Genomic DNA, 23,630 nt, shown 5'->3' with positions numbered 1-23,630 from the left:
ATCCAGGAGCTATTCTACTGCCCCACTGTGGGGCAGGCATTAAAATCACCGATCAGTGTTTCGATACAAACGGAATCTCCCGTCGTTTTTGATTCTGCGCAGACAATTTTGACCAGGAATCGTAGGAAATGATTTTCAGATAAATTTATTCCGTCGACGAGCTCTTTTTTTTTTGGCCAATCTTAGGTTGGGGTAGAAATGTGGATATTTTGAAAAAATAAGGGTCGCAGTGTTGGATTAACTAAAACGAAACAAAAATTTTATTTCACGAAATTTCAGAATGAATTAGGAGTTTGTGAGTTATTTAGGGTGGTCTTTGTTCGGGGGTCGGGAAATTTTTCATTGCGACACACCCTAGATTTGTTCGAAATGATTAAAAAAAAAATCTGTGTAAAGTTTTAAGCCTAAATTTTATCCTGATTTTATAATATATCTCTTTTTGTATGTAAGCTTAATACCATCACTTTGATTAAGCTTACATGTAAGGGAATAGTAATTATAAAATTTTCAAATTTTCAGGGTTTGTTCCTATCATTGTATGCAACAACTCTGCCTAGTTTCAAATGGGTTCCTTAATTTCTACCAAAGTCATACAAAACGAAATAACTGGTTATCAAAACTACATGTATATTTTATTTAAAACTTTCAGAGGCTAGAGGCTTAAAAACTTGACATAAATTTTTTTTGAATGATTTGGAACAGATCTGCAAAGTCGATATGTAAAAAGGTAAAGTATAAAAAAAACCAGAATATAGAATCGGCAGAATCCGGACGATTCTGTGTTTTGACTTGCTGTAATCTTATTCGTTCTGACAACTTTGGCTTTTCGTACTTGGACTTTTTTACATTTTCAAATCCTACGAAGCTGATTCTCGTTTATGAAAATTCGTTATCATTGAGACCTTTCCGATTTTTAATCCGTCTAAATTTTTATCCCCGCATTGTTTTTTTTTTCGACTCCGTCCATTTGATTCTCAATATTTTGATGAAAAAATTCGTTCATTCGCTTTACACAAGCAATGTATTTCTCAACTTTGCCGAACGTGACGAAACTCGTTTTCTTTACTAAAAAGACAAAAAAAAAAAAAAAAACAGGCATTTTTTTCAACCAATAAGTATGGTCAGAAGAGCAATTCGCGTTACGAAGTTAAACCAAATTGTCAAGACAAATTTACTTCTTCAATGTATACTATAACCGGCATATTACGCAAGGTGAGCAAACTTTTTTCCCCTGCAGCTGTCTTTTCCAAATTTAAAAATCAAAATTTGAAGCATCGATTCACGAACAAATTCTTTTTCTTTCAATTTTCACGATTACTTCCTTAGAAAATCTAATCGAATAACACGTAAGACCAAAAATTATCGCTCACAGAACATAAAAAATTGCACGAAGTTATTCAGTTCGAAGTTTTTGAAATGTTTTCTTTTTTTTCAAATCACTGGATACACGGGGGTTTAATTTTTTAACGATTTGGTAGACGGAGAATTTTTTCGTCCAGTAGGGAGCTGATGTTATTTTATGAAAACTTCCTTGAAAACTTTATCTCTCTCTCTCTCTCTCTCTCTCTCTCTCTCTCTCTCTCTCTCTCTCTCTATGTATATAAATATATACATGTATCTACTTTCATCCCCCGGAGCGGTTCTTCTTCCAACGCTCAGTGGGAACCTAACAAAACTTTATATATTATAATATAATATTCTGATATTAAATATGAATATGAATATTTATGAACAATATAAATATATTTATACAATAACGGGAAAATTCCGTCACCTGTACACACACACAGACACACATACACACACACATATATATATATATATATATATGTATATATTTATATACGTACAAGGAGTTTGGCATTACGTTAATTAAATTCATGCTAATACCCGAAGCCCGGTTTGCCCAGACGTCGACCGGGATGTAATTAATAATTACAAGCCGCGGTGCATTGATTATTATATACACGTATATATATACATACATACTAAAGAAATCGAATGACAAGAGAAAATGAAAAAAAAAAAAAAAAAAGAATTAATTACAGCAACGAAATCGTTTACCAATTTCATTAATACAATACACAAGTATATCATGCCAGATGTATACATGGTTTGGAATATTAAATAACTCCGGACGAAGTCGTCGGCAAGGAATCGGAGAGTAGATATTTGATTTATATAAAAAGTTGAGGGGAGTTTAAAAATGTACATCTTAATAGATTAATTAATATAATCTCTCAGCGAGTCTGCTCTCGGTTGCTGCCCCTCTCAGTCATCTTTCAGATCTTATTACTATACACCTACTGCGACTTGAAGAAATGAATACAATTGGGGTTAATTATAATTAGGGGAGAGAATTATTATTTCAAGGTTTTATTTTTTGTTTTTTTTTTTTTTTTTTTTTTTTTTTTTTTATTTCATTTTTTTCTTTTTCCGCTCAAACCCCTTTCGTTTGTTCAAATATTTTAACACCGCGGGACGCGATCGCTGTGCGGTATAATGTAATATTATATAAACACGCGTATAAACCGCGACGGATAAAATGAGACGAGGAATTAATTGGGATAAAATTTTTCTAAGACGGTTGTGGAAAAAACAAAAAAAAAAAAAAAAATCAAAAAAATTAAAAATATCGCAAAACAATGTGGATCGTCGGTTAAATTGCTTGCGGATGAACGCGTGTTGGGAAGAAAGATGGAGAGAAAAAAAAAAAAAAAAACACCCACGCAAAGCGACGGTGATCATGAAATATTTAATTAAAGTAGAAAACCAAAAATTTGCGGTCACTTATTAAAGGTTCGGGAATGTCAGGTTCCCTTTTTTTAATTTTTTTTTTTTTTTTCTTCTTTCCTACTCGGCGACAACGCGCGCGCTGATATTTAATTAACTCGCGACACGAAAAATTCCCACCACTATGTGCGCGCATATAGTTACCCGATACACAATAATTGCTCCTAGATGTAAAAAAATAACGATGCGTGTACAATTTTTTAGGAAGCGAATAGAAGGAAGAGTGTAAGAATATTAAAAAAAAAAAAAAATGAAGCGAAGAATTTAAAGAGGACGTGAATAAAAATTAGGGATTTCAAATCCGGGGGTGAGTTTTCTTCGATCCAGCTGTATCCCCGGTAGCATAGGTGGTGTAATAAACGAGGGGAGGGGAAAAGTATGCCTACCTATGCAAAGCGTGTATAAGTTTAGCAGAGCTTCCGAAAATCGATCGAAAGTTCAACTTTATCCTTATTTCGTACGTACATATATATATATATAAGAGTTTGGCAAATACTTGTTCCACGCAATTGACTTTAACAACGCCTTCCATGGGGAATCCCCTGCCTATCCAGCCTTAGCATCTCCTTTTCTCTCTCTCTCTCTCTCTCTCTCTCTCTCTCTCTCTCTCTCTTTCCCTCCTCTCCCGATGTTTAGAATTATTAGTTTGTTTTCGTGTTTCGGTTTCGTCAGGCGGTTATTTCCTCGATAATTGACGAGTCTCGCATAATATATACGTATATATATATATATATATTATATATAGGGTGAAACGTATATTTATCGACATTCTTATCTCGCAATTTGAAAGAAATCAATCTGCATAATATCCTTCTTTATGGAAAAAGGCCCCATGTGACTCCGTTGAAATGTAAAAACAAATGCAGCTATACGTATAACGTGATATAGGTATTTGTGTCATCCTTTTGTGTTTTTTTTTTTTTTGATTTTACCGTTTAAAACATTTTTGCCAAAGTTTGTCAGTTGTTGCTTTATTCAGTTTTTTTAATTATACGGTTCGAAACAGTTTAGCCAAAGTTTGTCGGTTGTTGTTTGATCTATTTATTTATGTTTTTTTTCGCTCCGTTTCGTTTTTATTTCATCCTTATTATTCATTCCCTCCCGTCAAAGCACCCAAGACTCTTGTCCCTTTTTTTTTCTTCCCAGCCCTTCGTTCGCGCTTCGTCGAATCCCACCCTTTACCACCCTCCTCGCCGTTTCTCCGTTTTATCGTCAAACGCAATATTTCCGACGATTTTAATGCTATTGATTGCCAAAGTGGTAACGCTGAGGGTGGATGGATGGATTAATAAAAACAAAAATGAAAAAGAAGATATAAAAATGAAACAGCGGAGGAACACCGAGATCCGACAGTTCGGAGAGGAAATGACGTGTATTAAACATGTATTAACCGTTTTCATTTTCCTTTCTTTTTATTACAGTGAGTTGAGTGAATCGCGATTGTTATTCGACTGTTTTTCCCATTATTTATCGCTATTTGAATTGGTATCATTTTTTTTTTTGTTTTTAAATTTCAGATCAACAAATCGAAAGTTTCTTCTCCATAAACAATCCCTGCGTGTTTAAATAAATCGTGATTTTTGAATATTTTTTATTCCGAGTAATTATATTTAATAATTGTTTACACCGCTTTGTGAGATGGAGATTAACCGGATAAATTAATTGCGTATATGTTACAGATTACACAGAGAGAAAGAGAGAATAGAATAGAATAGAATAGAACGAATTTTATTACACCAGGGTAGCGAACCCAAAAGTATAAATTAATAGCCCAATAACAAAGAAATACAAATTTTAAACTTAAAAAAAAAAAAATAAAATAAATCTAATGTACTTAAAAAAATTAACTTTTAAATCTTAACTCAAATAAAAGAGAGAGAGAGAGAGAGAGTGGGAGAGTTTTTTTTTTTCTCCATTTTGCAATATATCTGATAAGCCCGTGCTATTTGCGAGTAACGGGGGTGTGAAAAACGGGAAGGTGGAAAAAAAAATGAAGAGACAGGCAAATGTCGCATGCAGAGCACCTCGCATCCTATCAGCGAAAAGAAGGCCGCAAGTAATCCAGCAATTTGTATTTATTTCCCCACATAGACGGGCGTGTATATACAGGGCAGAGGTATGCGTTATATAAGAGGGTTTGGGCGAAAGCTAACCATGAAAAATCCTCCCTTCGTTGAGAAAAATAAAAAATAATAATAGTAGCGAAGTAGGAGGAGAGGAACAAAGAAAAAAAAAAAAAACCAAAACGAAAGAGGAAAAAAATTGACTCCTCGTACTCCCTAGAAATTTTCATCCCTTCGTTTCTCCTTTCCATATAATTTCAACGAGTCGGTTTCTTCCAACCCTGGTATTTTCAACACCTGAAACCCAAGTATAATTCTACTTCTTATCAACGTTTTTCCACTTGATTTTTCTCACGAAATCAAAGCTCCAAGTACAAGATTAATTTTATTTTTCATATCGTTTACCAGGGATTTTTTTTTTTTTTTTTTCTTTTTGAGACTTTGATCAGGATAAATCTCACCGATTTGTCAAGAGAATCGATTTAAATATTCCAAACCCACCGCGTGATTTTACGTCGTTAACTTTCGTTCAAATTTCTCTAACATTTTTACTCGGACGATCTTTTCGGTCCGACAGGTGGTTGAAAAAATTTTTCAGATCAGTTCGAAAATTCGTTTTAAAATGAAGAACGTTTTTTTTTTGTTTCTTCGACAGGAATAATTTCATTGGAGGGGCAAAAAAAAAAAAAAACAGGGAAAATATTCAACGATAAGTTCACCGTGAAACCGAGCTTTATGTTCCACGATTGAATTTCTTAGGGGTCGGTTTAGAATTTTCTCACCACATCCGACCACTTTCACGACGATAGACAAGACAATATAATATTCGACAAGCCGAGGCGGCGCGGTTGGCGGCTAATTACTCAGATAAACACAGCGTCGAGACGTGAGAGATTCATCTCCGCCTTGGGAAAACGGTGTCTGGCATTTATTTCCGCCTAGTTTAACCAGACTAAGTTTCGGGCCGCGTTGTATTTTCTATAAGGGGATGAAGCGGTTTCAACCCCGCGGTAAAAGCGATGCCTGATAATCCTCGCTGATCGCCTCAAAATCTACGAAATCGGTACAACAAACATTCAGACTTTCCGAATTGAGGTAGAAAAAAAATTGTCGCGTCCAAAAGAAAAAAAACAAAAAAAAAAAAAAAAAACACACACATCCTTTTCAAAAACCATTGAGCGTATAAAACATAATGACAACACGCGGTTGTGGAGAGCAACAGGATTCATTTTTCAGGGTTACAAAAATTCAGTGATAAATAATTGCGCGTCACGATTTGGAAATACGGGAGAGATCGTGACGTGGCAAATATATCGAGAGGGAGGAGCAAAGGGGCAAAAAAAAAAAAAACCAAAAAGTTGGGAAGGGTGTCGTATATATTCGACGATAAATCCGACCGGATTTTTGTATCAAGAGGCTGCGAACGAGAGAGAGAGAGAGAGAGAGGGAGAAAAAAACTGGCGGCAAGGGGAGAGGAGGGGGTGAAAAAATTGTATATTCCGATACACTCGAGCGATCGGCTCCCAGGGTGGATATTTTCACACAGGGTGGAGATTGAGGTACGCGAGGGGGGGGGGGGGGAATAGGGGGTGGGGGCGGCGATCGCGAGTAAGAGGAGCACTTTAATTTGTAAACCAAAATAAGCTGAAATCGCTATTAAAACGTCCTCGACGAGTGCCGCGGGAGGGTCAAAGTCCCTTCGGTTAAAAGGTTTAGCAAACAGCTCTTTCAGCCTCTCTAGGCTAATGGAAGAATACCTATATAACCCATACCTACGTGCCGGGCAAACGTTTCGACGATTCGTCTGCAGTTGTTGTTTTTTTTTTTTTTTTTTTTTAGCTTGTATTCTTGTTTCATTTTTTCAAAAACCACCCTACGAGGGGTGGGAAACCGATTTTCATTCCAAAAATTAGTATTGCACTCGTTAAACGATCAGGATTTTTCTCCGCGTTTTTTTTTTTTTTATTCTATTCTTTTTCCCAAACCACCCTCTCGGGGATAGAAATACGAAAAAAAAAAACCGATTTTTACTGCAAGAATTAGTGTTTTTGTTATACTCATCGAACGATCACGAATTCTCTGTGCATGATCGCAAAATAAGATTTAAAAAACGGCCGTCCGTCGCCCTTTTTTTTCAAATTGCAAAAATGTAGATTCAGAAGAAAAAAAAACAAATAAAAAATTACATTTCGTAACTTTTTAAAATTCAACGTTACAAAAATGGTTCGCCAACTTTCAACGCTCAAGTCATTCGTTAAGAAATGTCATGTCTCATTCATTTTCAGGAGCCTGCCAAAAACGTTTATTTTTACGTGTGAGTTGGGAAAAACAGTTTTTGTCTATTTTCTTTTTTTTTCAAATTTTGGATGCAAGCACTCACGGACATTTTCATTTTACTCCTCAATCCCGCGGTTAAAATTACACATTGAAAATCTGCGGGCTGAACAAATCGGGGAAAACCGATGCTGACGTAGGCCGGAGATCGTTCAGCTCCCTATTAGTTACTGTCGTCTACTTTTGACCCCCTTGCGAAAGGCACGTTTTCCTTTTCTGACCCGTCCAATTTAATGCCAGAACTATTCCTCTGACTATGCATACGTCGATCATTCCGGGTGAGGCTGGAAAAAGGAGGAAAAAAAACCAGGCAGCAATTCCCGATGAAACGGTACACTTGGAAAATTTTTTTGTTTCAAATTTATTCTTATCGGTCAGTTCATTTTGGAATCAAGCGTTATTGGCACTAATTTAAAAGATTTCAAATAATTTCAGGTGAAGTCACGGGATTTAAAAAAAAAATTTGAAAAATAATATATGATAGTTAAAGGTCATTTTAAAGAATTTTAAAATTTCATTGGATTTTAGGGGTTTCATTGTACAGTTTCAAATAATTTCCAGGAATTTTGTATATTTCGAACGATTTCGTACAAAAATTTTGTAAAAATACGAGTGGCGTATAAAGCCAGATTTTCAGGATCATCAAACCCTGAGTTTGAAACAAAAACAGCTTTCATTTCAACGTCAGTTTATTTGAATTTCAGTTACTTTGAGTACAAGAAAAAAAATTTTTATTCCAATGAATTGAAAATCAAATATCAACCCAAAAAAAAATGTTAGTTTCGTACAAAGACCCAAATTTCTCAAAAAGTCCACATTCTGTTGTTCATTTTTCTTGAGGGGGTAAATTTTTTCAATTTCTAACATCTCATTTTCAAACAGTTTATACATTTTTTCATTTCCAACCTCACCCTGCGATGCGGAAATAGAATTTTCGCCGCGGACCAAGTTTCGGGAGTTTCGTACCGTCGAGTTTCACTCGGTGTTGAATCGAAAAGGGGGTGGAGAGTAGGTGGCCCCATTCCCGTTTATAACGGGGCAGTTTCTCCACATGCGGGCATTCTATTATGCAATTAGGAGGGCAGGCCGAATTCTAAGGGACGTTTCTACTGCAAAGGAGCTGAGCTACGCTGCTATCAGACATGACAGAGAACACGACGGACCGATCCACCCTTACGACGTTTCCTGCCCACCACCCCCCTCCGCACCCGCGACTGATTTTACTGCTTATCTATGGAACGTATCATCGCCACGGCCATACGGCGTGACGGGATGTTTAGCCGAAGACAAACCACGGGGGAAAAAAACCACACCCCCCCCCCCCCCCCCCACCCCAAGTATTATTCCTCTCAGTGTTTCCTCGATTGTTGTTTATTTTTCCGTTACGAATTAGTAAATCATCGACTGCGACTTGTCGAGGGATGTAGGATAAATAGATTATCGAGATAACTGATAAGAGGGGGAGGGGGTGAGATAGGAGGGCGAAATAATAAAATAAAATGGTCTCAGATTCCGCGTCCTTTGCAAAGTGGCTCGAGAAAATTCTATATACATATAATATTATTATATGCTTCTTTCGATCCAATTTAAATGGAACGAGAACTGTAAAATTTCCATCAAATAAATAATCAATTTTTATAACTCGCTGATTTCATTCGTGGATTATCGACAACGATGTGCAGTTGAATTGAGAATTCTATTTTCTCAACCTCTGTGTTGAATATAAGCGATTCGCTCGAAGTCTCTGCGATAAGTGTGTGTTTCAAATCATTCTCATTTGTAAATTGTAAAATAAAACCGTGAAACAATTTATCGGGAGTCAAAGTTTCGGGGCGTAATTAAACTTTGCGACGTTTGCGCTACCTGGTTAATTTTCTAAAATTTTTTTATCGAGTTTCGAGACGAAAAATCGATTTCTCGCGGGTTTCTCTGGTTTTTCGGGTGAATTATCACCCCGGAGGTCCTGAAGCCCGGCGCAGTTATATTATGTATAATTCGAATAATCGACGGTCCGGGCTAAGTTAGTGCCGAGATTATAGAGAGATCTCCCTAGTTCTGGTTCTAGTCCAACCCAGGCGAGGCCTGTCGGTGAGCCCGTGAATTGTGGGTTTGAAGCGTGTTTCGAATAATAGCTGTTATAATCAGATGTCACCAAATCCGAGATATATCTCATGCGGGTCAGACGGAGGCGTAAGCGAGCGGCTAAGGAGACCTTTAATCGTTCGAATACCCGGCCGATTTCAACCCTCTCAGGATCTCTCTGACGGAATTTTTTTCACGTGCTTTGGAGACAATTGGAATTAAACGATCGGGGGTGTTGAAAAGTGAGGAACTCGGGCGATGGACATGGTTATGATTGTTGGAATAAAAATTTTTTTAATCTTGTAGCTTTGTTAACTGTTACAATCAACGGAAATGTTCAATTTTCTAAACTGCTGGTAATATTTTTTTTCCTGTTTGACAAAATTTGTACGTTTCAGTAATTTTGCTACAAGAAATTTACAAGATACGATGCAAATCTTTGTATACTGGAAATGCGGATACAAGTTTACAAATCGATGTTTTACTTAATATCGATTTAAAGTGGTTAAAAATCTAAAAGATTCATTCAATTTCACTCTATAATTACTAATTTTATTCAAAATTCAAAACCAGATTGTACGAATTCGCGGGAATACTTCTTTTGTTTTTGACATTTACTTTATTTGCATCGTTAAATATTTAGTTTTAAAATCTTGCGCCGATGATGATTGTTGTATCAAGAAAGGAAAATTAACTTCATCAATTTTGCAGAAAATAGATCGGTAATGAAATGAGTCATCTTAGTGTAAAATCGAAAAAAACGACTACATTTTCAACGAATCCTTGACATTTAAGCTTTTGCTTGTAATTTCGGTACTTTCTGCTAAATCATTTTAAGAAAAAATTTTCGTAGTCAACATATGCATGATTAATTTAAATTTAACGAAAAGCATCGATGATCGACCGATTGAGACAACGAGCAAGAAAGAAAAACTAAAAATCGATGATAAAAGGGGAGGTTAAATTGCGGGGATGCTGCGTCGTCATGCGACGTATTGTGAGATGAAAAGCGAAGACTAGACGAAGCGGGACGTGGAAGAAAATAGCTATTCAATGTGTACACAGAGTGGTAGGAGTGGCCTGAACTGATTTCAACGTTATTGGCCGAAGGTGCGCGCATGCGAGTTAAGCTAGTGAAAATTCGTCTATGTAGGATTTATGCTATGCTGGTACGCGACGGAGAGCAACGGATGATCAACTCGATTGAACGCAATTCTTTGTCCGTGGTGAATGAGCTCCGAAAAACACCCTTTCAACCCCCGGTCCGCGTTTAGGCGAAAATTTTATTCTAATCTGGATATTAATTTTTTTTTCATACCCAGTAGATTGGAAATCGGTGAATTTTGTAATGAAAGCAAAATTCGAGTACGAAAATATTTCATCTCAATCACGTCGAGGAGGAAAGCGGAAAAACTGGAGGGTTGGGAAAATCACTATCGATAAGTTTCAAATTGTATTTAAGAATTTCATTTTTTAGACAAGCCAAATTGAGCAGACTTAAAACAGCGGTCGCTGAATAATGCTAATACACCTGCGTGGAACGGAGAATAGCGATCTAATTGAACAAATAAAACAGTTTATAACAGACAATGGAGATACAGACGTGAATCGTTTGTAATTGAAATGTCGATATCGGTTTTGTGTGTACAGTTGTGTGTACAATTATATTACCGTGGCATAATCGCGTACGTTGTACACACCTGTGTGAGTAAATTATCACCGAGTGTATACATGCTCCGGGTAAATTAGCTCGAATTACCCCCTGTTAGGTAGCTAATATACTTGTGTCGGCTATTAAATCAACCTGTTTGCTTTTAGATTATTGTATTACATTTGCTACCCTGTCAATTCGCAGTCCAGAACCAGATGTTTCGAACGATTTTTCGGCAAAATCTGACACGCTTTGAAAATTTCAAGATTTTGAATGCGGATGAATTTGGTACGGTGATCAGTAAATTCTAATTTACGATCAAATATACAAATTTACAAATACGATTTGTAATTGAGACGGCAATAAAATACAAATTGAATTTTTATTCGTAATTAAAGGATGTGTAATATACGGATTAGATTTTTATTTACAATTTTGCGACTAGGAAAAAATGAAGTACGATTTTGGACTTCTATTCGATTTGAAATACGAATTGAATTTGTATTTTCTGCAGATCAGGATCGAAATACAGTTATCATTTGTATCGAACCTTTTCTTCCAATTGATAAAAAATATACACAGATAAAATTTGTATTTTATCACGGCCTGATTACAAGATACAAGTGTAATTACAAGTACGCCACTTGGTTAACTACAAATTGTAATCGGGCGGTGTCCAATGCTGGATTGGTCCGATGAATACGGGTTGTTCAAAGTCGATAGAGAAAAGGTTCGAAGATGTAGATGGCGCGGGTGTAAATTATGCAAGGTTGCCTCAGAGGTACGATCGGGTTTCTGTTACCGAGGTTTGTGTTCCAGGGTTCGATTTCGGGTGGCTTAACGAAACTGCTTTGTATGCAGCTCGATCCCTGCTTCTTAGTGGTTGGCAGAGCTTAGCGCGATAACACGCCGCGGGTCTCGTGATTCCGGCGAAGGAGAGCCGGCTAATATAATCGGTAATAATATCGGCGGCGAGGTTAGGTATAAATAACACCGCAGCGCCCCTCAGCGGGAGCTTTCTGACCCACTGCCACTGGCTGGGCTTCCTTCCTCGAAGCCCTTAATTTAATATCAGTAGGGATGCGGCAGTTGCCATCCTAAAACGTCCCGGATCCCATCTCGCGCCGTCTGTGCGTCTGAATCCGGGACTCGGTCGTCGTCTTTTGCATGCCGGAAGCCAAGAGGTTAATTCCGAAGTAACGTGATATCAGGAAAGCCCTCTGAGGGTAAATTTAGGACCACCACCACCACCACCGATCCGCGCCGTTATTCCTAGACCATAGTCGCCGTTGCGTAAAGAAATTTTATTTTTTTATTACCGGTTCTCATTCTTCTTCGTATATACTTTACTAATCAATTGTCATTATCGGCTTCCGCAAATTACCGCGATGAAATCCCATGGCTAAGATACGAATTTCACGACTGTTTAACGCTCTTAATTAGGGACTCTCGATTAAGCTAGAGCTTCCTTCCTTCCTTCCTTCCTTCCTTCCTTCCATCTTGCCAGCTTTGGCTACGCGTCGACGTTTACTCGAGAGTAGAGAGACACGCTAAGCTAGGAGGGTTGAGAGCGCTGGTAGTGTTGATTCACGAATTAGCAAGAAACTCAACCCCCCCTCCCAAATTAACCCAGAACAAATCATTTATCTAGCTACCAACAGTTTAGTAAACAGGACAAGCTTGTTCCACTCGATTTATCCCCGTTCACCCCGTCGAGTGCTCAACCCTCTGTTTCTCTCCCTCTATCTCTCTTTTTCTCTCTCTGCGACTAGAAATTTAGTCCGTATTTGAAACAATTCCCGATTTTGCAGGAAACGAGAGACGTGCTGATCCCGAAGTTTTTTAAGGGAGCCTTGCGGGGTCCGAAAAGTTTTCCACTCCTTGAGGCTGATACAATTTATTAAAGGAGTTACTACATCGAGGCATTGTAAACCCTTTGGCCTTACCTCAGCCTCATCTCCCTTGGCATTCGATTTATAATATAAGTGACAGAGGCAGCGGAGGGTCGAGTTTGACGCCGTCCGGAATGTCAGGGAGCAAGGGAGCACGATCAGACTGGGAAGCGTTTGGGCAGAAAATAGCTTTTCACTTCAGACTTAAACCTCAGCCTTGGTCCTCCCTCGACGTCCCGATTCTATATCCCATTCATGTGATTCTCCGCAAAACACTGAAGCCGATCCTACAACCCCGACCTGCAACCTCGTAAAATTTCCGAAATACGTTAGTTCGACTTTTCGGAGAAAAGAAGAAGAAAAAGATGACGGGCTCCTCTTTTTTTTATCGAGCTTATTCGGGCTCTGCAATAATTTTCACCGAATTGTTGTAGGCAGAGAAAAGTACTCTATGAGCTTTCTAACGCGGTTGTTGGTAGCAGAATTTTAATTTTCAGAGAGCGCAAAATTGTAAGTAGCGAAAATGGTGTCCGAACGATGTCTTACGACCCTTTTTTTGACGTCTAAAAGTAGCGAAAGACGTCTTTTTGAGGTCGAAAATCGGGTCAAATGAGATTTTTCAAACGTCGTTTGACGACTTTCAGTTTAGAGCTGTTCGAGTTTTATTTCTTCTCTTCCAAATTGAACCTGGACGGAAAAGGAAAAAAAAATGAGCCGCAAGTTTGATGTTTTTTTTAACCTTTTACTGTCGCACTATGGATCAGCTAAAGGTCGATGCTGCAGGAGGGGAAACGAGGGATGAGTGAGGAGAGGGAATAAGGGGCAGTTAGATGTGTTCGGAAAATGGACAATGGCCAGCGTTTGGGGACCCTAAGAGAAACATAAATAAGACAAATAGGCCAATCGACAATAGAAAATATCGAATGTAGAGAATATACTCCATAAATTGGGGCTGGGGTGACTGGCCAACCGGGGAAAAAAGAGAGACAGAGAGGGTAAAGAGAAAAGAAGACGGTCCCGCTCACTCCCACAATTCCTGTATATGGTATAGTGATCTTTTTATGTACCAACGCGCTCCCTTGACTTGCAGAAATATATCTATAGCCGATGTCGCATTTCTTTGAACGATTCCTGCGTTTCGGGACGCGTAATATACTCCATCGTCCAAGAAAAGTGAAGAACAAGAAGATGTAAGAAAAACTGCACAAAGATTTTGACAACAATTTCTTGCAATCGCGTTTTTCATGCCTGTTTTCTGTACACAAAGTACCCGTTTTAGAAGAACCAAAGAAAAGACCACTTTTAAGTCCTAGGAGTTAAAAGTGGTCTTTTCTGTACTGCGCGCGTGCGCTGTCGCGGAAAAATTTGACATTACGCGACCGTAACCTCAAATTCGTGGTTGGTGAAAAAACGCGCAACATACTCTTGTTGTATAAAGAATCTTGTGCAACAAGGAGGCGACGGTTTTTTAGCCTTACGCTCGGCCTGAAAATATCAAGTTTTGCGTCCTTGTTAGATAATATGCTATTTCTTAAGAAAAGCTACGTTCTTGGCAAAATTTTAACTTCAATTTGACAAATATTGTAGAAACGAGACGGAGAGTAAGCGATTTTTTGAATTCGATAAATTTCAGCATCTTGCACATTATTGCGTAATTTTGGCACGAGTTTTGCTCTGCGAATTGGTTTGATGATTGATAGGAGTTTGGAAGAGTTTGTTTGGCAATGGTTTGATATCAACCGCTGGAACTGTTGCGGTATGCAAACGAAATACAATATTGTCGCGTATATAAGAGCCCGGAGCTGTAACGTCTATCGGGCAACAGCTGCCAGGAGAGAAAATACGAACCGGAAACGAAGTGCTTAATTATCGCGTTCTTGGCTTTGTTGCCACAAACTGGCGATTAACGCTATTTATAAACAATGCCGTTCCCCAACTTTATGAGGTTAATTGTTGTTTCTACGATCGAGTTAGACTCAGCTTATATCCGGCTTTGTATTGGGTAGGCAATGGCGTCCGCCGCTCAGCTGATCGATGCGTGAATTGAAGATAAACACACCGCGATGGACGTTAGGGAGGTTATACGATCCTCACAATTATTGTTGTTGAGTGGAAGCCGTTTTTCCGCCGACAAAACATTCACTGAAACTTCGAAACGATTATTTAGAACTTGGACGTACACTCACCAGCTTCATTCCTGGCTTTCTAAACTTTTCAACTCTTCTTTTTCAATCCACCGTTATCACAGTTTAGACACTTAACATTGAGACTTATTCTGAACGGATTCACTTGGAATTCAAAGTAAAACTTGGTACCACCGGAACGGAGATAAAACTGTACGAAGCTTCAGCAGATGGAGAAAATACAGATTCGATCAATCTGTAATTGTTTCAAGAAAATTAAAAGCATAACAAAAAATTCGATAGCAGAATGACGAATTAGAAAGTCCAGAGGTGTTCAAGTTTGAAGTGAAGTATTCACTAGCTTGAAAACTCGTACAAAAACAAGCCACTTTGCTTAATTAACCTGTTAATTTTTATATTGTGATAACTATTTGTACCTTCCAACGATCGATAAACCGACATGATTTTCGTAGAACTTGAGCATCGGTGCTTCTGAAACCTGCCGTTTAAAGTAAACTCACACCGATTCCCTTCGAATCCGAAGAGAAACTGTTCGTGATAATATATCGGTAGACAAGGAAATACTCTCTTGGCAAAATACGTGCCGTTCCATTGCACGCCCGGAAGGTTTGGCTCGTTTCTATCAAACGTGAAAAACATTTTGGAAAGTTCGATGGCGTAAGTGCTTAGGCGCAACCTTAAACCGTTTAAGGGGTGCAATAAAACAATTCCCCCCCCCTCCCTGGTTCTCCTCTTCTCCCCCTTTTCCAGGCAGGCGAAAGAACGTAACAACTAACGATAGGGAGAAGAGTGTTGCGAGTCGCGCGTTCGAGACGAGAGAAGAGGGATCAAACCTTAGAGGAGCGAAGTTAAGCTCACTTCGGAGCTTGCGAGGGGGTGGAAAGAGAAACGACGAATTCAGGCAGTCGCAGAATGCGGGTTGCGTATATTTCAGATACTTTTATAGCCCACCAACACCAACCGTTCATGGCACGGTACTTTGGAGACATATGTGCAGAGCACCTGAAACTTACAACGAAATTATCGAGGCTCGGTTCACCGTTAATGGCGAAATATTAGTTGAGGAGCATGAGATGACGACGCTTGCATGGAAATCAACAAGTCATTACTTTCTTTTACGTCTCTTTTTCTTTTTGGAGCGAATGAGACCGTTTCGGACTTTGCCAAATTATAATGTTTGGTACTCTTTTTATGGAGTGGTGATCGAAGGAAGGTCGGAAAATTAATGACAAAGTACGGAAAACATCGTGGAATTTTGATAACAATTATAGCGTAACATAACCTAAAAGTTAGCATCAGTTTCAAGTACACGTACATTTAGTGGTATTATTTTACCCAGAGTTTGAAATGATTTCATGAATCTGAAGGGAATGAAAGCGAACATTTCGATTCGAGCATGACTTTTACATGACTCGGTTGTCATCAGGTTCAAATCAGTGACGGAAGGTTTACGATTTCGTAACAAATTTGCCTATTTTTGTCGTAAAATTTTTCTGTCACTGATTCTGCAGCCCGTTTTCGAATGATTTTTTACAAACCTGCAACTTATCATGCACGTATTGTTAATTTCTCTTGTTTTGCAAGTTGATTGAGTATTCATAACTATTTTCACCCAAAAAATGTGTAACATGCTTAGATGAACGAAACTCTGTCTCAAAATTGAAAAAATGAATCCTCGTATTCTTCAAAACCGTTTCGTACATGAGTGTCTAATTTATTCACGTTCGCATTTTTCATTTTCACGGAATAAACAGCAGGTTAATCTCTTTGTCAATCGTAAAACTAGGATATTAGGAAAAGTTATACTTGCCAAGTTCGTAGTTCGACTGCGATTATGTACACATGTATCTAACCTGAAAAATTTTAACCGTTGTCAGTGGCAGTTTTTCTCAATTTACAATTGTACAAAATTTTTGAGGTTAGAGACAGTTGAAAAGTCAATTTGAATAGTCTTTACTTCATTTGTCAAGATATTAGGAAAACTTATACTTGCCAAGTTCGTAGTTGGACTGCGATCATATACAGATGTATCTAACCTCCAAATTTCGACAGTTGTCGGTGGCAATTGTTCTCAATACCCAACTATCAATATTTTCGAGGTTAGAGACAGTTGAAGAGTTAATTCGAATAGTCTTTACTTCATTTGTCAAGATATTAGGAAAACTTATACTTGCCAAGTTCGTAGTTGGACTGCGATCATATACAGATGTATCTAACCTCCAAATTTCGACAGTTGTCGGTGGCAATTGTTCTCAATACCCAACTATCAATATTTTCGAGGTTAGAGACAGTTGAAGAGTTAATTCGAATAGTCTTTACTTCATTTGTCAAGATATTAGGAAAACTTATACTTGCCAAGTTCGTAGTTGGACTGCGATTATATACAGATGTGTCTAACCTCCAAATTTCGACAGTTGTCGGTGGCAATTGTTCTCAATACCCAACTATCAATATTTTTGAGGTTAGAGACAGCTGGTCACGTTGGCGCATGCGCGTTAAATTTTAGTTAGAAATTCACTCGGTACAAGATTGCCGTATTTAAACGGTATCAGTGACGGTTTCCACCGAGCTTAGAAGAAGCGGGAGTGTCTCGTCGCGAATGATTGCAGTACCATGACCGAGTCTGTCTTTACTTCATTTGTCAAAGTTAACTGATACGGTCTTCTTTAATTGATCGTAAATTGTCTGGACAAGAGCCGCGAGGACGCAAAGAATGATCGCAAGCTCTGACTGAACAGCGAGTGGAATTGACGCGATTTAATTTCTGCGAGGTAGCAATGTAACTGGTGCGAGATGGCGGAGGGGGGATCGTTTGAGGCAGTAAATTTCACCGAGACAACACAGATCTTACATGTAGCTATTTAATCTATATTTAAGTAATTGTCTCCTATATCCATGGCACCGAGGAATTAGTAGACGCCTTGCAAGCAATGTCTCTGACAAACTACTGCCGAGCGGGATGGAAAGAGAGAGAGAGAGAGAGAGAGAGAGAGAGAGAAAGAGAGAAAGGGGAGGCTACATTACGAGATAGTCGTCCGCTTAGCACTAATGATAATTAGAACGTTGAGGGTGAGAAGCAGAGAGCGCAAAAGAGAGAGAGAGAGAGAGAGAGAGAGAGAGAGAGACGGAGGTGAATTTAAATTGCAAATTTCATCTCTTGATGCACTTTGTTTGTCACGCTCTGAATCACGCTTTTTTACTTTATCGTCTCGCTCGCCCCGCGTTTTCGTCCATTTTTTTCATCCCCCCTCCGCCTTTGTTTTAGAACATCGTGTCTCTCACCTCTCGATTCTTGCCTTATTCCACTCGCCGAACTCGCCTTGATTCTTATCGTTATTATAATAAATACAACGACCAAAACCGCCTCTGACGCCGCCAACCTCCCCGAGTAATTCCAACATCGTTTTATTTTGCCCCAGGCTAAAGTAATTAACAAACTTGAGAGCTAACTTTCTGTATCAGTTAAACGATAAATTAAGACCAAGGTTTTGTATCGTTAAAAGAATAAACTCCTATAAAACTTGTTCATCGATCGAAAAATTACCCTTCCCTCATTATCATTCCTCGCCACGGGATTGTTGCTTCTTCTTTCACTTTTATCGTCTTTGTTTTTTTTTTTGGCTTCTAATCCAATACATACCGTCAAAAGATACGGTGAATGTTGATTTTCGGTTTTTACATCGCGTAAAAATTTATCGATTCTTCGAATACGCGTGCAAACGCAAAGTTTGTTAATTTATTTATTTATTTTTCTCACGGGGGTTAAAAAAAGAACCGGGTGAACCGTGAGGGCAAAATAAGGAGCGGCGACATTTTCAGACCGCAAAAGCTTCGCGAAATGCTAAACAGTCTTGTTTTCTCGTAAATCAGTTTGGCGTCACCCTCTTGGTCTTGAAACGGGTGAGGGTGACTTCGGGGAAGATCCTAATGACTTCGGTATCTCGCGGGAGAGGAAAAAGGCGAGAGTGAGAGAGAGAGAGAGAGAGAGAGAGAGAGAGAGAGAGAGAGAAGGGGGGATGAGAGGGCAATGTATAAAACATTAAGAATAAGATGGTAAGAATTATCGCGGCACAACAAAAGACGCGTCGATTTAATTTCACCCCAGGGTTTCGTTCGCGGGGAGTTTAAACGGCACTTCCTGAATTATTATACAGGGCTGAAATCGGTTTGAAACAAAACGAAAAAGAAATTCTTGGATAAAAAAAAAAAAAAAAAAAACATAAACGAGGTAAAATAAAATCGTAAAGAACGTGAAAACGTACAAATGAGATGCGGAAGTGGTCAAAGGCCTTGTAATTTGTTAAAATTTTCGGGGAAATGTGAAAAAAAAAAACGAAAAACAAATTTATTAAAGTCTGAATAAATATGATGAGGATAAGATAATTTACGTAGGTTTTTATAGGGGTTGGATTGTGCATCCGTACGAAAAGCGTATTCCTTGAGTTTTTTTTCTTCTTTTCTTTTTTTTTTTCTTCTTCCTCTCTAGATAACAATCAACGATATCGAGGTGAAAGTTTAAAAATTATTCCGACGACCGCAGTATCATAATTTGGCAAAAAATCACGGACATCGGCAACACTGCGTGAAAAACATATACCTTCCGTTAATCCCATATCCATCCAGAGCCTCCCTTATGTATATATATATATATATATATATATATATACATATACACGCCTGTTGACACCGCATGGCTTCGTATATTTTTAAACACACATTATATACAACACCGCCATTATACAGAGCTTATTGCACGCGTAGATCAGACTACGATCGGCTAGATAGAATTACAAGATGTAATTCTTTAAAGTCCCGAACGCGATGCGACCTCCTGACCTTTATCATGTACGGCTTCTAAATGCTCGATAGTACGAAAATTCGTCGGTGATGTAAGCCTGGAGGCTTGTTCAGCGGAACGTTTGAGCCGCGATGAGAAATAGACGAATAAAGAAAAAAAAAAAAAAAAAAAAAAAAAAAAAAAAGAAACGAACAGCAATTGATAAGCAATAATTACTAAAAAGTTCGAAACAAACTCAGAAAACAAAATATATACCGTGTCGTGAATTTCCATACGTCGTATTTTTATAAATTTTTATGGAGCTCGACCGAACTCAAAATCAAGTTTCGACTACTTTGGAAATTTTGCTGTTTGTAAGAGTTAAAAATTAACTTGAAAAATTGTGGGATTAAAATGGTCCGAAATAATTACGAGACGAGGAATGCTCGCAGTAATAATAATAATAATGATGATGACGATGATAATAATAATAACAGCAACTTCGAAGCACCCTGCGTGTATACCGATAGCGAAGAAAAACGGTCGGCTAAACTTTGCCTTGGGATAACTGTCGAAACAGCGATTCATCTCTTCTTACAAGATCATCCGCGAGACTGCCTTGAGATTAGAGTGGATTTCGAACGCGGATAAAAAACACAAGCTAAGCATAGGGTAAAGGATCTCTGTGTTAATGCTTTAGGGAGGATTTGAAGATCTATTCCAAAGTTGTCTTTTTTATATTGTATTTTACAGTTGTGGTTTCGTTCTTTTTTTTTGTTTTGTTTCCTTTTTATAAACTCTATCAGGGGTCCAAATCAATGCGCATGAGAAAATGAGAATGGAAGTGATTTCGGAGAAAAAAGGAAACAAGGAAAGCTGTTACAATCACTCCGAAATTGAAAAATAGTGTTTTCATCTCTTGATGTCTGGACATTAATTTTTTTTTTTTGTCTTACGATATATTGAGCACGACTAAACGGATTTTTATGGTTTTGGCCTCAATGAATGTACGATGACGTTTTCGATCTGATTGTTCCGACAGTTTTGAAGTTTTTTAAATGACAAAATGATTTCATTCCGGATCGACGCTGCTTTTCTTGCACTATAACTGGTTACATTCTGAATTCTGTAGTTTTCGAACGATTCAGATAACAGAATTGAAGAAATAATCATATCATTCAATAACCCCGTTTTGAGTTCGAACCGGATTAATCAAGGTCTAAAAAAAGACGAATCACTCATTTCTCAAGTACCGAAAAATTGGGAAAAATTGGGATTCCCTAATTTTTTTGTTTCCACACAACTCTGCATCCTTTAATTCTGTCTGTATCGAATAAATCACTGATTATCTACCGATGTGTATTAAAAACAAAATGCATATTTCGGAGCAAATGGTCTTTACTTGAAATATCATTGTTAAAAAATCTTTGGTAAAAAATTTTTCTTTTTGTCCTCAAAGAATGTACTTGTACACAATACTTTAATTCAACAGATATTAAACAAACCTATGATAACATCTCAATATTGGGGAAAAAAAAAAGACAACCAATTTTGTAAAAATTTTTGTTGGTTAGACCCCTAGAAGCCAGACTCGAAACCTTTCGCTAATAAGAAGAGATTTCAAAACGTACGGAAGAACGGTGGGTACGTAATTACACATATAATTCCATTGAAAAGTTACGTGTACCGAAGAGTCGGCGTTCCCGTCGTCCACCGGCTATCGTGAAACATCTCTAATTATAAAAGTCTTGCAACAATGGGTGATGGTTCGGTGGAACTCGACCACTCTCTCAAAATGGATGGACCGGTTAAACAAAGCCTGCATCCTCACGAGTAGCTATGCATACGTACATTATACGCTGATACGTAGATCGTGGGTACGGGATGAAAATTCGACGCGAAGTTATCCGTGACGTGAACGATCCGGGATGTGAAAAGATTCGTCCGCCGACGATTTTCACCTTTTTTTCCTCTTCATTTACCGTTTTCACCAGGAAAATATCCCCGGCTTGTCTTATTACCGCTAATTACCGTCAAGCTAGGCTCGTTTCATTTTTAAATTTGTTTTTCATCCACCCTTTTTATTATTATTCTCACGAATTATGGTACTGTTATAGCCGTCTTATATAGTTGGCTCGAAACTCCACCGAGTCCCTTGATGATAATCGCGTTGGTTGAATTTATCGAAACTCTTTTTATACGGCCGTTTGCGAACGGGATAAGCCAATGAAATTTCCCGCAGATCCTGACAACTATTCGCATAATATTTAATTGTTTGATAGATTATTACTCACGGTCTTTGGAAGTAACGCCTTTCGGTCGATAGGGTTAACCTTTGGTACCTTGTACATCATCGCTTCGAATTTCAGCTGCGTTAGGGTTTCCGAAAATATTGGTTAAACTTTTCATCCGTTTTATTGTCCACTATTGAGACGATTAGTTCGGATTATAGGCCACGCGGTGAGATATCTTCGAGTATAAGCGTCGCTTTAAGCACCCCCGGAATCGAGTCTCTTGGCGGGGTTGAATGTCGACTTTTCAAGTTGGAAAGAAGAAGTCTTTCAGCGTCAAGAAATAAGAGAGTGTGTGGGGAAAAATTTAGCAAAATGATTTCCGGAACATCAAATGTGCGTTTGATATTTTTTATATGTTCCTTATTCAATCGTCATTGATTTTTTCGTAACGATGTTATTACTATTGTTATTAATATTACTATCTTAACTGTTTGTAATAGTGATACTTGAAGTATTGGAAAAATATGATTTTAGAAAAAATAACTAATTAAAAAAAGGGCGACTATTCGCTAAAAGATCGAATAAAATCTTCAAAATTGGTTGTACAGCGAAAAAATCAATGAAGTTTAAAACGTTTGACTGGTGCAGAAATTTTTTTTGAGAGGCAAGATGTTGGACTTGACAAAACCGGATAGAAAATATATATCGATGTTAAATTTTTGTAGAGACACGTGTGGCTTAAGGAGTGACATTTTTTGTTTTCAAGATGAAGAAATTATTGCTCTAAATAATGGTATCGATGAAAATGATCGCGAGTCATTCTCTGAATCCAAATACTCGACTTCTCGGTTTCGGATTGATTTAATCCTTTTTTTGATGTTTGTTTTTTTATCCCCCATATTGGATCCACCATTTTGAATTTTTGAATTTTGAGTTCAGATTCGTAATCAGCGACCCCAAAAGCACATGAGTGCAAAATTTCAAGCGAATCGCATGTAAGGAAAAATGGATGCATGAAAAGGTTATGCAACTTTTCCTATTTTGCAAAAATACACCTGAGAGAAAAATCTAATGCATGCAAAAGATCATGCAGAACTTCAATTTCAATTCGTTGATTTTTACTTACCCGAAAGACGGTAGTTTTCACAATTCTTGTGTCGAGAATGGCACTTTAAACGGTTTATCTTTGCACAAAATGAAGGTGAAAAAGAATTTTTTCTTTACCAATACTGTTATTTTTAGTGATTTATTTATTTTCACGATCGAAATGCGGAACAGTTAGACGTCGAAAAGTATCGAAAAGTGTAAAACGTTAATTCAGACCGGATATGCGAGAGTGTACAATTTCAATCGTATATTGAGTAACAAGTATGCAAAATCGGTCTTTTCGGACCGAGCGTAAGTTTGCGATATGAGTCGTAGGTGAGCCGAAGAATAATATTGCAAATACGCGAGGCGAAAATATCGTCGCCTCCTTGCTGCACACGATTCTTTGTACAACAAAAGTACGTCACGGGTTTTTTCACCAATCACGAGTCTGAGGTTAGAGTCGCGTAACGTCAGATTTGTTCGCGACAGCGCATGCGCGGAGTGCAGAAAGTACCACTTTCAACTCGTATGACGTAAAAGCGGTCTTTTCCTTACTCCGCGCATGCGCATT

Source organism: Neodiprion fabricii, chromosome 5, assembly GCF_021155785.1.
Source record: "Neodiprion fabricii isolate iyNeoFabr1 chromosome 5, iyNeoFabr1.1, whole genome shotgun sequence".
Classification (NCBI taxonomy): domain Eukaryota; kingdom Metazoa; phylum Arthropoda; class Insecta; order Hymenoptera; family Diprionidae; genus Neodiprion; species Neodiprion fabricii.
Note: the sequence above shows the minus strand (reverse complement) of the source record.